Source organism: Podarcis bocagei, assembly GCF_964188305.1.
Source record: "Podarcis bocagei genome assembly, chromosome: 13".
In the NCBI taxonomy this organism is placed as follows: Eukaryota; Metazoa; Chordata; class Lepidosauria; order Squamata; family Lacertidae; genus Podarcis; species Podarcis bocagei.
The window spans coordinates 52,953,692-52,969,649 of NC_138138.1; the positions used below are offsets into that span (position 1 = coordinate 52,953,692).

Here is a 15,958-nt window from a genome sequence, read left to right on the forward strand (position 1 = left end):
TCCCAAATACCAGAATTTGAGGTGGGGCAAGGACTTAATTATAAGACATGCTGGACATTTCACAGAGCTCCAATGCCTATATATATATATATATATATATATATATATATATATATATGTAGGTTTTGGTGTCTTCGGGTGTCTTCCCGTGTAAGAGTTGGGGTGTCTAGGCGACGTTTCGACGAGGTCTCACTCGTCATCTTCAGGCATGATATGATATTAAAGATTGCATAGATGAAAATGGAATTAATCTTTCAAAATGTGAGCTTGCAAAAATATTTGGTGGGAGGGGCACATATTTAAGACATCCACAAAAATATGCTTCTATGCTATTCTCCTTATCCCACTGGGAAGAGCTTTTGCATTATGCAACAAGTCTACCTATTTTCATCTGACAAAGGTCAAGCGACTTGCCTTTCCACACCTGTGATTCTATTAAAAACTGAGTGCAAAGCTGGTGACCTACATTTACGATTCGGTGGAACGTTGTGAAATTCAGCAAGGCACAGCTGCTTATGAAGAAACCACATGGATGTTTCTCTGGCTGAATCCCACTGAATGAAGATGCCCGTATTTGCTTTTGATACAGATGAGTTTTCCACGCAAGAGTGGGTCCCAGTCAGGCCTTTTCTGGTCTCAAATCCGGGTCCTGAAATAGGCTGTGAAAATTACACCTTACTGTCCAGACGCTGCCTGCTTCTTCTGCCCCTTATCTCCATAGGTTGGACGGACAGCAACGACCATAATCCCTGACCACTAGTTATGCTAGCTGAGACAGAGGGGAGTCATCTGGAGGGTCAAAGCCTAGCCATACCTGCTCTACTCTCTCTTTCACACACACCATTTCAGAGGGTAAATCTTTCCCACCCCCTGCAACACAACGGCAAACATCACCTGTACATCTGCATCTTTGATGCATCTTTTATAGATACAAGGGTTAACTACACTGTTTCATGGAGGGTAAGGCTATCGGTGGCTACTAGCAATGACCACTGTGATGTATCCTCCCTGCCCGCGGACTGTCTCACCAGAGTGGTGCATGCTCTGGTTATCTCCCGCTTGGACTACTGCAATGCGCTCTACGTGGGGCTACCTTTGAAGGTGACCCAGAAACTGCAACTAATCCAGAACGCGGCAGCTAGACTGGGGACTGGGAGCGGCCACCGAGACCATATAACACCGTTCTTGAAAGACCTACATTGGCTCCCAGTACGTTTCCGGGCACAATTCAAAGTGTTGGTGCTGACCTTGAAAGCCCTACATGGCCTCAAAGGCCCAGTATACCTGAAGGAGCATCTCCACCCCCCTCGTTCAGCGCGGACACTGAGGTCCAGCACCGAGGGCCTTCTGGCGGTTCCCTCCCTGCGAGAAGCCAAGTTACAGGGAACCAGGCAGAGGGCCTTCTCGGTGGTGGCGCCCGCCCTGTGGAACGCCCTCCCAGCAGATGTCAAAGAGAAAAACAACTACCAGACTTTTAGAAGACATCTGAAGGCAGCCCTGTTTAGGGAAGCTTTTAATGTTTAAAAGGCTATTGTATTTTAATATTCTGTTGGAAGTGGCCCAGAGTGGCTGGGGAAACCCAGCCAGATGGGTGGAGTATTATTTTTTATTATTATTATTATTATTATTATTATTATTATTATTATTATTATTATTATTATTATCTCCGCTGCTGGAGTCAGTATGCCTCTGAATGCCTCCATCCCTGACAGAAAATAGCAGCCCCTACCCATAAAGAGAAAGAGAGAGAGAGTTTCCAGACGGACGAGCTCTGGCAACTCTTGCTTTAGAAAACAAATACGACAACACGAACGCTCATCATCCCTAGATGGATGCGAAGGGGACCACGCAAGTCCATGGAGTCAAGATGCCCACAACTTCATGGGGCCAATAGGACAAAACTAACCAACCACCTTTTTTATCCTGCACAGGAAATGCACCTCATTCATTTCCCCTTGGGGTTTACTCATCCGATGAGAAGGGGGTGCAGGCCTGACTGATCCTATTTGGCTCAGGGGAAGAATGCGTCACCGCCAGCACCACACAAACACAAACTTGGGTCATGCTGGCCAATGAACCCACAATCATAGATATGAATATATGTATTAGTTACGTACCAGTTATTTTTATTGTTTCTGTAGCATGTGCTTTGGCTAGCTTAGTTTTGGAATCACTCATGCAATTTGCTGTGCAGTAGCTTTTGCACAACATAATTATTTTATTTTATCTGTTACTCACTCACAACCCAGAATTATGCATGGCTTTCTGAGACAGGCATGCCCAAGGACCAATCAGGAAGCAGGTGCTTTAAGGCCCGGCCTCCATGTTCTGAGGAGATTCCCCCCCAAAATATATATATATATATATATATATATATATATATATATATATATATATATATATATATATATATATAATTTTCCACAAATTTTGCACATATAATTCCAACGCATAATAAACATTCATTTTGTTTTTTTCATTAAACAAAAACAAACACTGAGGAGATAATTTTGACAAGGAGACCTGTTTTAATTCCTTCGCGCTCTCAAAGGAGCGTCGCCCACAGGCTCCCTGACTAAAGCTGCTAACAAGGGCTTTGCTGGACCTTCAACGGCAAGGAGAAAACCAATTTTTACACAGCTTTGGAGCAGGGATAGTGTAAAAAAACAACCCAAAAAAAACTGGCATGCCACTCTCTCTCCTGTTTCATAAAAGTCCCCTTCTCATTCTCCTGGCACATTACACCTGCCGTTGTATACAAAGTGATGTCCTGAAAAGAATAGGAGAAATAAGGCTTCTTATAGTAGAAACCTGAAACTATTTAAATCACCTCTTATAAGTCAGGCCCATTGTCTTTTTTTTAAAAGATATTTTATTAAAGTTTCCAAATTATAACAAAACAAATGAAAAAAGAAAAAAGAAAAAACATAGAAAATAAAAACAATTAAAAACACATTAATTTTCATAACATATCTTCATACACTTATTTCCCCAGACCTCCTCATCCCTCCCTGTTTTGTATTCCAGTTCAGTTTGTTAGTTCAGCAAATCCTTACCATCAAGTTTTTACCCTCTTCTAATCTTTCATTACATTACCTTACTCTATTCTCCTCATTGTCTTATAAAAAACCTTAACCTAAATCTTATTTTTGATAACTTCTCTTAACCGTTCTATTCTTTCCTAATCCCTTAAACTTTTATACCAGAGCCAAGCAATTTCATTTCGTGCATCCTTCTAATATTCATCAATTATATAAAATGGTCCTAATAACAAAAGATAAAAGTCTTCATCCAACGTCCCTTCCCCCAGGTCCCGGGTTTGTCAGTCCATTTATCCCATTAAGCTAGCACATTAACCTGGTAAGTTAGCCCCGCTGTCTGTAGAGAAGAGGATCCTTCCTCTCCTTTACAAGGGAGAATTGCATTTGTGTTGACGGGAAAATGGTGGCCAGAGGAACAGGGACGACGTCCAGCACAGTTTCGAAACACAAACCGCAATGGATAAATTAGTCATATTTAAACCAACTGGGGAGATTTTGAGTGACTAGAAAAGTTCCAGTCAGGGCCGGCCTGCTCATGAGGCAGCCTGAAGCGGCTGCCTCAGGCGGCAGAATCACATGGGGCGGCACCCCTGCTCCCGCTCCAAGGGTCATGGCGGCAGCTTCTCCTGGCAAGATCTCTTAAGATTCCTAAGAGATCTTGCCAGAAGCCGCAGCAGGAGAAGTAGGGGCACAGCACCACAGATGGGGGTCCTGCTTCCGGGGGTCAGTCCTGTCCCCCGCACTGGCCATGATGGCTTCGCTGCCAGCAGTCGTTGGTCAGGGAGCAAAGGCAGCGTCGACCTCTGATAAGCCCAAGTGGCCCAGTTAACTGGCCAGCAAGTTTTAAAATTAATAATAATAATAATAATAATAATAATAATAATAATAATAATAATTTATTATTTATACCCCGCCCATCTGGCTGGGTTTCCCCAGCCACTCTGGGCAGCTTCCAAAAGAATATTAAAATACTGTGATACATCAATCATTAAAAGCTTCCCTAAACAGGGCTGCCTTCAGATGTCTTCTAAAAGTCTGGTAGTTGTTTTTCTCTTTGACATCTGGTGGGAGGGCGTTCCACAGGACGGGTGCCACCACCGAGAAGGCCCTCTGCCTGGTTCCCTGTAACTTGGCTTCTCCAAGCGAGGGAACTGCCAGAAGGCCCTCGGAGCTGGACCTCAGTGTCCGGGCAGAACGATGGGGGTGGAGACACTCCTTCAGATATACTGGACCGAGGCCGTTTAAGGCTTTCAAGGTCAGCACCAACACTTTGAATTGTGCTCGGAAACGTACTGGGAGCCAATGTAGGTCTTTCAAGTCCGGTGTTATATGGTCTCAGCGGCCGCTCCCAGTCACCAGTCTGGCTGCTGCATTCTGGATTAGTTGTAGTTTCCGGGTCACCTTCAAAGGTAGCCCCACGTAGAGCGCATTGCAGTAGTCCAAGCGGGAGATAACCAGAGCATGCGCCACTCTGGCGAGACAGTCCGCAGGCAGATAGGGTCTCAGCCTACGTACCAGATGGAGCTGGTAAACAGCTGCCCTGGACACAGATTTGACCTGTGCCTCCATGGACAGCTGTGAGTCCAAAATGACTCCCAGGCTGCGCACCTGGTCCTTCAGGGGCACAGTTACCCCATTCAGGACCAGGGAATCCTCCACACTTGCCCGCCTCCTGTCCCCCAAAAACAGTACTTCTGTCTTGTCAGGATTCAATCTCAATCTGTAGTGGGGTGTGTGTGTTTTTTAATATAAGCACTTGTAAAAGCTGCCACTGCCATCTTAGAGGAGGATAGAGGCCTTCCGCCTTCTCTCACACACATGAGGAAATAGGTCCTGTAAGATGCAACACCTTAAAAAACAAAGGAAGCACGGGGTCTTGTTTCAAAACGGTTGTTTCCTCAAATGCAAATTAATTAATTGAGCCAATTAAAGTATCTTTAGATCAGCTGGCAGCCCTAAAGACAAAAAAAAAACCCAAATCCAAACTGCATAATAATAAATAATAATAATTTTTTATTTATACCCTGCCCTTCCCTGTTCAGAAAACCGGGTTTAGGGCGGCTAACAACAAATTTAAAGCACTTAATTGATGCAACAAAAAGCAGCATAAAATAAAGTATAAAACGTGAATAACAATAGTGCCACATAGTGCCACATCAGCTTGAAAACTGAAGTTCGTGCATGTGTAGATTATTAGGGCTACGTTTTCTAATTCCATCTGCAGCGCATAGGAAAATGAGAACAGAGTAGATTAGATATTATTATCCTGTGCTTACAATAAACCCCTCGGGGGTCCGCCGGTTATGCTCTACTGATGCGGCAAATTACTGGAAGTCCCTTAACTTGGCAGGTTAAAGGTGGAAGCTCTGGCATGACCTATGGGGGAAAGGCATGTTTCATGCACAAGCCAGTCCACACATGCATCTCTTGGAAAGCAGTGCCAAATGACGGTTTGCCTGTATGACTCAGCCGCCGCACCTTAAATCACCACAGATATATCACCTGCTGTCAACTCAGACCATAACACTTGCCCCGGGAGACAGATCACACATTTGACTGAGAGGCGTCGAGTGGATGAACAAATGAAGGGGGAAATTTCATTACTAGATTATTCAATTGCAGTCTGTGGCTTTATTAGGATCTATTTTTCAGGCCTTGAATCGCACTCGGCTTGCTTAAGCAATGGAGTGTTTTGTAACTGGTTGGCAGAAATGAAGTTGGTAACTAAGGGTCTGCCTTTGGTATACAGTGGTACCTCAGGTTACATACGCTTCAGGTTACAGACTCCGCTAACCCAGAAATAGTGCTTCAGGTTAAGAACTTTGCTCCAGGATGAGAACAGAAATCGTGTGGTGGCAGCAGGAGGCCCCATTAGCTAAAGTGGTGCTTCAGGTTAAGAACAGTTTCAGGTTAAGAATGGACCTTCGGAACGAATTACGTACTTAACCTGAGGTACCACTATACTTAAGATATATACATTGCTTAAGGTCTAGCGCCTGGAAACAGACAACAGGAAACACCTTAAACCGCAAAGAAACGGACTAAGAATATTGTGAGTGGACAGGAACAAGAATGGAAAATTTCCCACACGTGCACTATCCCTAAATTTATGAAGTAATGCAGTTGGCCTCTGGGCTGCTATATATCTGCAATCCATATGTAAGCTCAAGTTTGCCGAAAGCTTTTGACTGGCTAAAAGTAGAGTTGCCAAAAAGTTGCTGAGCTTTTTCTAGGAAAAACAGACCGACATTTTGCTGATTTCCGCCGGTTAAATCCCAGACATTTGACAACCCTACTAAAAGCCATCGCATGTGTCCTGATGGATGACTATAAGTATTTTACTAACCCCTGAGTGCATGATGCAATCGTTCCTTGGCCCTCCAAGGCCACACATGTTCTCCATAGCTTCACTAAAGACTCTGTTTAGCATTTCCTATTTGGGACCTCCATCAGTAGACCCCGGGGCTAAATTTCACTCTCCAAAAATGGTGTCTTCGGGAGGGAAAGGAGAATACTGTGATGTGAGGGGTGGACATGGGGCAGTTTCTAAAAGCTTTATGTTTACCAAGGAATGGCAAGAGACAACAGATTAAAAGTTTAGGGAAGCTTTTAATATTTGATGCATTACGGTATTTTAATATTTTGTTGGAAGCCGCCCAGAGTGGCTGGGGAAGCCCAGCCAGATGGGAGGCATATAAATAATAAATTATTATTATTATATTATTATACAGCAAAGGAGAGCTAAGGAGGCTAGTACACTGGTCTTCAACTGGTGGGTGGCGGTCTAATCTGAGGTGGGTGACAACAGCAGTACTACCACCATACAAATATATGGTGAAAATGGAGAAATAGGTCCTCAAAAGCAAGTGTGGGTCCAAGGACTGAAAATGCTGAAGACTGCTGTGCTTGTGGGAAGCAGACTTGGGCAACTGAATGAGAATCACTCCATGCATGCAAGCCCCATATGCCTTCTCCATGGGGAAATGACCAAAGCTCTGGAGAAAATCTTGCATGAAGTTGCACCAAACAGGTGGTAGGAGAGAGGAAAATGGCCGGCAGATCTTTCCACCACCGGCTGCCCTGTAACTCCTCCAAGAGGTTGTGCACTCAGGTACACAATACATGTGGAGAAAATTAAGTAGGGTGGACATACAGTGGGCAGCTTGGCCATAAATTGTCCCAAGACATTGTGAAATGTCTTTGCCCTAGAGGGAGATCTTCTGAGCCACCACTGGAGATGGGACTGTTTTCACATAATCTTTTTGTTATGGGCCTTAATATTCAAAATGCATATGTAGCATAGTGTTTAAAGTCAAAGGATGTATTACAAGATGAGAAATCAACTTTCCTACTTTCTCCAAGACCCTTTGTAGATGAGAAATCTCTCTTTCTCTTTCTCTCTCTCTCTCTCTCTCTCTCTCTCTCTCTCTCTCTCACACACACACACACACAGAGAGAGAGAGAGAGAGAGACAGACAGACAGACAGACAGACAGCACCTATTGTGATAATACATGTGGGGTGGATGTTTGTTGCACCAATTTTGTGGGTAGCTATGGGATGGTACCTATGACATCATTGCAACAAGAACAAGAAGTTCCACTTCTCCTAAGCACACTATCCAGAAGAGTCTAGGAGTTCATACCCTTTTATTTAATCTTCAAAAGGCAGAATGGAGGGGTGCCCTACAGAACTACACAACACCCCCCAATTTCTAACAAGAATGAACAACTAGCTACACACATATGCAATTTTTTTTTGGGGGGGTGATGTCTATCATATGTAGTGTACAGATATTTATCAGATAGTATAGTGCTACTTGGCTTTTCCTATTATGTTGTTGTTGTTGTTGTTGTTGTTGTTGTTGTTAACCCGCCCTTCCCCTAAGGTCCCAGGGTAGGTTCTATTTAAAACACAGTATTAAAAACATGTTTAGAAAGTACTTTTTAAATAGAAGTTATCTGAAAGGGGCAAAGGGAGGTCAAATCCAAATCTAGCCATGATTGTTTTCTAATGCAATTCTCTGGCACATGCCAGGATATTAACCATCCTGGACCCTGTGATCAGGAGGTGATGCCTTGTTTGTGGTGCCCCCACTGGGGGTTGCCCTGACTGCACTGGCACACGACAGAGCCTTCTTGGTGGGGGTTCCCTGCTTGCAGAATGCCCTCCCTGGTGAGGTGTGCCCATCTCCCTCATTATTGACTTTCAGGAGAAATCTAAAAACACCTGTTTCCTCAGGCATTTGACGCCTGAGATATGGCAATGCTGAAATCAGTGGCCGAGAGGATTTGATTGTTGTCAGAATGTTTTTAATTATTTTGTTTTTCTGATAATAATAATAATAATAATAATAATTTTTTATTTATACCCCGCCCTCCCCAGCCAAGGCCAGGCTCAGAGCGGCTTACAAGCAATAATAAAAACAAGATGAGTGATTACAACTTAAAAACAAAAATAAAATACAACATTAAAATAATGGAACATTAAAATATTAAAATGAAGCCTCATTGCAGGAGAAGGAAAAGAAAAAAAGGGGGGAGGGAATCAAATTGGCTCCAATTCAAAGGCCAGGCGGAACAACTCTGTCTTACAGGCCCTGCGGAACAAAGTTAAATCCTGAAGGGCCCTGGTCTCAAGAGACAGAGCGTTCCACCAGGTTGGAGCCATCACTGAGAAGGCCCTGGCCCTGGTTGAGGCTAATCTGACTTCCTTAGGGCCCGGGACCTCTAGGGTGTTGCCATTTATGGACCTTAAGATCCTCCGTAGGGCATACCGGGAGAGGCGGTCCCATAGGTACGAGGGTCCTAGGCCGTGAAGGGCTTTAAAGGTCAAAAGCAGCACCTTAAATCTGACCCTGTACTCCACCGCGAGCCAGTGCAGCTTGAAAAGCACTGGATGAATATGCTCCCATGGCAGAGACCCCGTGAGGAGCCTCGCTGCAGCATTCTGCACCCACTGGAATTTCTGGGAGAGCTTCAAGGGCAGCTCCGCGTAGAGCGAATTACAGTAGTCAAGCCTGGAGATGACTGTCGCATGGATCACTGTGGCCAGGTTGGGGCGGGAAAGGTAAGGGACCAACTGCTTGATGCGACGAAGGTGGAAAAATGTCGCCTTGGCTGTTGCTGTGACTTGCGCCTCCATGGAAAGGGAGGCGTCAAGGATTACACCCAAACTCTTAACGGAAGGCAATGGCACTAATTAAATGGCACAACTAAACTGATGATGTGTTTGCCTCCATGGGCTGCTTTGGGTAGAAGGGTGGGATATTAATTGAAGAAAGAAAGAAAGAAAGAAAGAAAGAAAGAAAGAAAGAAAGAAAGAAAGAAAGTGTCAGAGTTCCTTTTGCACTCCACACATGTATTCACCAATTTGAGAGACAGGCATTGATAGCCATCAACACTCTTCCAGCATATTATCAGCTACACCAACTAGACACGAGTAGGACCAAAAATACTTCCTCCCAATGCACACACCGAAACGTATTAAGAGAGCAGGACCTCATTAATTTGCTTCTGCTTCCATGAGAGAGAGACCCTCACAACAAGGCCATTTATGTATATACAGAAGAGAATCAAATGCTAATAATCCCACACCTTTTCTAAAAAAACCAAACACCACTCCCACTTGCAGAACTATTATGAGTATACAAGGATTTTAGCCTTGCCTGCAGTGGAGCATGCTGTTTTCCTGTATTCAGAGGGGTGTGGATTTGTAGGAGAGTCCTGACATCATCATCATAAATTTTATTTATACCCCTCCCTCCCCGGCCAGAGCCGGGCTCAGGGTGGCAAACACCAGTAAAATCACAATAAAAACATAATAGGGAAGGGGGGGGGCAATTTAAAATACAGGTTAAAATGCAATTTAAAATGCAGCCTCATTTTAATAGTAGCCCATAATTCAAAACCATAAGGGGAGGGAAACATAAGGGTCAGATTGAGTCCAAACCAAAGGCTAGGCGGAACAGCTCCGTCTTGCAGGCCCTGTGGAAAGATGTCAAGTCCCGCAGGGCCCTGGTGTCTTGTGACAGAGCGTTCCACCAAGTCGGGGCCAGTACTGAAAAGACCCTGGCCCTAGTTGAGACCAATCTAACCACCTTGCAACTTGGGACCTCCAAAGTGTTGTCATTTGTGGACCTTAAGGTCCTCCGCGGGGCATACCACATAGAGAACTCCCCACCAGTTGCCTGAAGTGCTGGAGTCTGGGAATGGCTTTGCCACTCGATTCTGCTGACTGTTTTAAACGAAGAGAATGTCCTGTGCAAAATAATTGCCGTTATTATATACAGTGATTTTTTTTTAGGCCTCCCTTGCAAGGAATGCAAGCCTACATAAGGGAGTGTGGGAGGAACAGGATAGGAAAGGACGGCAATCCTGAATAAATTGGCTGCTATCACATGAACGAAAGGTAAAGAGTCACAGTGCATGTCTGCTACGTACAGGCAGAAGTGCAGGGAACAGCACCCTCCCCACAGAAGTGCATTTAGCATCTTAGCTGCATAGCTTTCAGTGTGTGCTGAAAATGCACACCTCTTTATCCTGTTCTTTGGCGGTTTAGGTATTTTGCATTGCGGGGACCACCTCTTTCGTTGCATTTATACTGCTCTGTTGCATTTGGAACTGTTTACATGCTTGTTTGTTTGTTTGTAATGTAGAATCATCTAATTTTAAAGTTGGAACGGATCCCAAGGGTCAAACCTCCTACAATGTAGGGATCACAACATGCAGTGCCCCATCCAAAAATAGTGTTATAATTGTATATTAGATTCTTGTGATCTGTCTTGGTGCCTTAAGCTGAAGAACAGGTAAGAAATCTAATCAGTAAATGAAATACTGCACAAAAAGAACAACAGAAAGACGACAGACAACAACATTTAGACTGAAACAGACAAATCTGACCACCACCACCCAATTTTAAATCAAGCATATAATATTATAATTTTATGCTCAGACAGAAACTACAAAGCAAAGAGAAGGGGTTGACTTCCGCTGGATCTAGCTTACTGGTCCCTCTTAGCCAGGCATCACCTCCCTTCTAAACCGCCTCTGATCCACATTCTAAGTGTGCTAGATAAATGGGGATACTTTCAGGGAGTTTTAATCCTCACCTCTGAGACCTTGTTTTACCCAGACCGTTATGCTGGTGACATCAAAACAGCTCCTCCTTTCTCTGCAAGAACCTCCCCTGACCCATTGCACTTTGCTGCGGCTTCACTGCGGAGCGTGAAATGGGTACAATTTCAGTTACCTGTCCTCCAAACAGATAATAGCAGAGATCAAGATCTGTAGCAGAGGCATTCCTACACTTGGAGAATTAAAATGCCCATGACTTTTACAACATTTGAGACTAGATCGTCATCACCAATATCGCAGGCACAGAAAACCCATGGAGAAATTGACTCCTGCCCCAATGCATAATAAAGTTTCCAGCCATCCCCTTTTCTGCACTATGCAGGGAATACAAATCTTAATAGTTGCATTTACCTTTTCGCTTATTTGACAACCTGTCAAGCTGGACCCTGTCCCACCCTGGGTAACTTCCTCCGATGAAGCCCCAGGATTCCCAGAGCCAGGAGATCCCATTGAGCAGACAGAGTCCAACTCTGGCAATGATCAGAAGACCTTTGCGTCCAGAGAGAGACCAGACCCCTGGAACATGTCTCTAGAGGTTTCCAAAGAAGGACTTTTGGGTTGGGTCCCTAACTCTTCTGGAGCAGTGGAACCATCTCTCAATTTGAGAGCAAAGACATTCAGGCTAGCTGGCAAAGGAGTGTGTGCCTAAGAGCCCAAAGTAGAGCTACTCATGAGTAAAGGGTTCTTGGGGAGAGAGTTCCCCACCCCCACCCCAAAAAAGTGACAGAAAAGTGTGAGGTAACAGCCACTAGCTGACAAGGACTTGTAACCTTGGTGTCGCAAACCTCAGGATAAATGTTCAGGAGGCATTGTATAACCTCTGCCCAAGTTTTGTGTGTGAACAGCATCAGCGTGAATGTTCAAGCATGGAAGCTCTCTCCTGTTGTTGTTGTTTAGTCGTTTAGTCGTGTCCGACTCTTCGTGACCCCCTGGACCAGAGCATGCCAGGCACTCCTGTCTTCCACTGCCTCCTGCAGTTTGGTCAGACTCATGCTGGTCACTTCGAGAACACTGTCCAACCATCTTGTCCTCTGTCGTCCCCTTCTCCTTGTGCCCTCCATCTTTCCCAACATCAGGGTCTTTCCCAGGGAGTCTTCTCTTCTCATGAGGTGGCCAAAGTCTTGGAGCCTCAGCTTCAGGATCTGTCCTTCCAATGAGCACTCAGGGCTGATTTCCTTCAGAATGGATAGGTTTGAACTTCTTGCAATCCATGGGACTCTCAAGAGTCTCCTCCAGCACCATAATTCAAAAGCATCAATTCTTCGGCGATCAGCCTTCTTTATGGTCCAGCTTTCACTTCCATACATCAGCTCTCTCCTAAATTCTGCTTTTCAGATTCCACTTACTCCTGACCGGTGTCAATGAATTTCTGACCCCCGTCTGTCATTGACCCAGGCATGGCGGGGTTCAACTTGCCCTCACTGCCCAAGTTTTGACCCAGTTGGAGCAGAACACTATCAAAGTTCTTGTGAACTGGCTCTCTCTCACACACAAAGACAGAGATGTACGTATATACCAAGTTCTGAAATACAGGAGCATTTCAAGTTTAAAAGATGCAGCGTGCGACATCTGAACATGAGAGCATTCTTTCTGGGTTCCAGGAATTATTTCCAAAATAAATATTTCAATCATACTTTGATAAGTTACGACACATTATTGCGCCATGAATCTCTCGCACATGTCTTCACCTGTCAGCTACGTTGGAGAGAATGCATTTGGGAATAAGACGCATGCCAGAGACATTCCCTTGCACCACTCTCTGCCCCTCCTGTGATATGTGTTGTGCCTGATGCTAAGGCGATGGTGAAGCGGATGGGTCTCCATCCTGATCCAGTGAGGCTCTGAGCATGCTAATGGAATGCATCAAGTTTATAATCAAATTAAGGGCACTGGTAATAAAACCCTGCTTTAGCACCAGCCAGACATGAATCAATCCTACTACATCCAAGACAATCCCAATTATTAAGAGCACAGAGGCTGGTCAAATACAGAGAAGTCAGAAGTCAAAATGGAGAATGTGATGACTGGGTGATGTATCTGGGGTGCTTTTGAGTGGAAGAAGGCATTTAACATGAAATTAGTGGGCGGACAAGTCTCTCAGTTTAGTTTCTCTCTGTTTCTCATTTTCCAGTCTTCAGTACACATCGCCACATGTTTGCAGGATATATTTTTTAAAAAGTCCCCATGAAAATTCATCAGCGTCTTGCCTAATACACATCTTTTTGTAAGCAGTTCCTGCCCCCCAAATATAGTGAATTCTTATAACCAATTTCCTTTAACATGTGCATTTCTGTATGCTATTTTCAGCAACACATGAATGAATATGAACTTTCCCTCCTAAGACACACCTCTTTTTGGTTGGGGAAAAAAGTTATTGCAATATTCAGAAAAGTGCAAATTCTCAAGGATAGCTGTCCTTTGGTTTGCATATTGTTGCATATTTCTTCCCCAGCCCTACAAGGAATCGAAAGATGCAGAAAGACTCAATAAAAAGATGGAGAGTTGATGAAGTGGGACATTCAAGATGAAGGAAAGTTGAAGTCATGTGGCTGAGAGGGACAGAGTAAAGTGAGGGGCACAGGGATATAGAAGAGAAGAATGGCTTTGATGAAAGGAGAAATCAGATTATTTTGATGGCTATCAGCAATGTAACGATTACAGGAATGGGAAGAATCACAGGAAAAGAATTATGTTAAGGGACAGAGGACTAGAAGATTTCAACAGCATGGACTGGAACGGGAGACAATGGAAATAAGAAGGAATGACTTGAGATTTCCAGCAGAAAACTCAACCGCCTCTCTCCTGTTGCCTCCACCTACTCTAAAAACCTGTTTCTTAATTATAAGAACTAAAGGGAGGCCACAGCTGGACAAGCACCTTTCAAATTAAGATTTCTTTCAATACAGCTATTCCCCTTTGGAGTAAAGTGTTGGGATGCTCTTTGCCTGAATCTTCCTTTTCTTTTTAATGCTGCAAAGTCAGAAAGCACGCCCTCATAAACCGACCCTGCCGCTTCCACCCGTTGACTCAAGGCAAAATGGCCGGCTGTCAAGGTCTCTCTCTTCAAAGCAAATGGCGGGAGGTACAAACAAGTGCCATCGGTTGAGGCTTGTTCCTTGGTACCCCTAACTTTTAGGAGCCCAGCCACAAAGACAGAAGGTTAAGGCTCGTTTTCTGCTGGTCTGTGCTGAAACAGAACCACCTCCAAGTCCAAACGTGGTCTCACAATTCCAAAATTTTCCAGTACATAGAGAATTACCTGTCCAGGGAATGGTTAGAGTGGATTTCTATGTATAAAAAACTGGGAGGGGGGCATTCAATCATACAAGCTCCTGCATGCCACCTAAAATGGTATAATCCAGACCCACGGCGTCGTATCCAAATGTTGGCCCTAGTCAGAGCAGACCCAATGAAATCAATGGACATGACTCGCTTTGGTTCGTTGATTTCAATGGCTCTACTCAGAGTTAAAAGTTAGTTGGATACAGCCTAGACTGACCATCGCAGCACATGGGGACACAGCCAATTTTCACGGCAAAAGTGTGTTCTGAATGCAGAACGAGCCGCGAACTGCCTCTCTGCCACCTATGCTAATTCTCCTCCCAAGCTCCTCCTTCCTTCTGGAACGTTCCCAGCAAGAGAGATGGCAGCTATAGCGTTTAACCCTGGAACTCAAAAGTTATAAGGCTCTAAGGCTCTCTTGCACAGTTGCCACCCCCACCTCCAGATGAGCTTCTTACACGAAGCTCAGACAGGTGTGAGGGTTGGCTTAATCCCTTCTCCGCTTCCCCCAACATGACAGTTACAAGATCACGGCCGGGGAGACGGGGGGGGGGGAGAGAAGCAAAGCAGAACAATTGAACCTAGTCATGCTATTTAGTCATCTTGATAAATCAGCAGAACTTCTAAATCCCATTTGTTTTAATGGGGCGAAAGCGTGACTTAACTTTGGCTGGTCCAAGCCCACCAACTGCATCTACTGACTTCTCCCAATCCCAACAGGCGAAAATGACCACTAGGGAGATTATCCCCGTTCCCATCCTATTCCAAAATATACAATGCCGGGCATCACATTTCCCATCACTGAGCCAAATTCCTGCAGGATCCACGAAACACAATGTTCACTCTCTTCCGCCAAAGTCCCCTCCTTCAATTCTTGTCCCCTCTGGTTCCTTTTGGTTTACTCTCCCCCACCTGCTCATCACACACCTCCTGAGGAAATAAAAATCCCCCCTCCTTTCTCTTTTACATGCTCCGTTTTTCTCACAGCACCTAACATTGGACACTGCAACGAAACAGGCAAAGGAGCAGCCATGAGGAAAAGGAGGAAATTGAAGATATTCCATCTCCTGGTCTCCCTTGACTGAACTCTTGTCCCAGTCGTGAACCCTAAAAGCAGACCTTCTGTCACCCCCCCCCCACTGCTTTCTTGATTGGTTTAACCCACTAGGACATGGGCTGGGGGGACCACAAAGGGTTTGGCGGGGGTTCTCGGTTCCTTCTCCAGCCCCGATCCGGGGACACATGCCCACACCACACTCGTCAGCCTACAGGCGCCACACTCTTACCGAGACTTGGTCCGCAAGCTACTTCCAGCGCTTCCGAAAAACCGATGCAAAAAAAAAAATCAAAAAAATCTATCCCAGCCGCTAAATCCAAGGGAGCAAAATGAAAACCAGGAACCCGATAGCGATGAAGCAACTCCAACAAAAGGCAAATGCCAAAAGTCAACCCCAGAGTTCACCATCCATTTCAGGGACGCCGGCTTGGAGAAATGGGGTTT

General features: G+C 44.8%; 1 protein-coding gene across 6 annotated transcripts in view; it reads right to left on the minus strand.

Annotated features, from left to right (window-relative positions):
• The window catches only part of GUCY2D (guanylate cyclase 2D, retinal), a 46,719-nt gene extending 33,782 nt beyond the window's left edge, over positions 1 to 12,937 (minus strand). For 2 of the 6 annotated variants that reach the window (XM_081167750.1, XM_081167745.1), the window contains exon 1: positions 11,527 to 12,937. The gene's annotated coding sequence lies outside the window, so the exon portion shown is untranslated. The other 4 variants (XM_081167746.1, XM_081167749.1, XM_081167747.1 and 1 more) reach the window with 4 other exon arrangements.
• Between the last annotated feature and the right edge of the window lie 3,021 nt (positions 12,938 to 15,958).